This window comes from Sinocyclocheilus grahami, unplaced genomic scaffold (genome assembly GCF_001515645.1).
Source record: "Sinocyclocheilus grahami isolate Dianchi unplaced genomic scaffold, SAMN03320097.WGS_v1.1 scaffold5005.1, whole genome shotgun sequence".
Taxonomy (NCBI): Eukaryota; Metazoa; Chordata; class Actinopteri; order Cypriniformes; family Cyprinidae; genus Sinocyclocheilus; species Sinocyclocheilus grahami.
In genome coordinates, this window is record NW_015509815.1 from 4,141 (window position 1) to 4,647 (window position 507).

Consider the following 507-nt stretch of genomic DNA (forward strand, 5'->3'; position numbering starts at 1 on the left):
TTGAAACTATGCATATATATAATTAATAATAATAATATATATATATTATATATATATATATACTGTATATATACACACACACATTGTGTTAAAATGTGTAGAAATAATTATAAGAACTAAACCTGTAGCATGATGTCTCAGTCCAACAGTGATTACATCATCATAGTTCTCTGGTGTGATTTGTTGCTCTTCTAAATGAGTTAAAAACAAAGAGAGAACAGACATCAGTCAGGGCAGAAGGGAAAGATGGGATAGAAGTACAGGGTGTTCAATGGATTGTACTATTGTTGATCAACATACTAATTGTTCAACTGACAAAACAACTTTCCAAAAAACTTTTTGAAAATTATGTGATCTAGAACCTTTGTACAGTGCATGCCACTGTTAAAGGGGTCATCGGATGCACATTTTCCGCAAGTTGATATGATTCTTTAGTGTCTTATTGAAAAGTCTATAACATACTTTGGTTAAAATTTCTTAATGGTAGTGTAAAAAACCCCCCTTTTT

At 30.8% G+C, this 507-nt stretch overlaps 1 long non-coding RNA gene across 1 annotated transcript in view; it reads right to left on the minus strand.

Moving 5' to 3' along the window:
* Positions 1 to 122: 122 nt before the first annotated feature.
* LOC107577062 (uncharacterized) overlaps positions 123 to 507 on the minus strand; it is a 1,570-nt gene continuing 1,185 nt past the window's right edge. The window contains exon 3 of the long non-coding RNA XR_001608155.1: positions 123 to 191. This is a non-coding gene — a long non-coding RNA (uncharacterized lncRNA). The remainder of the gene's footprint in view (positions 192 to 507) is intronic.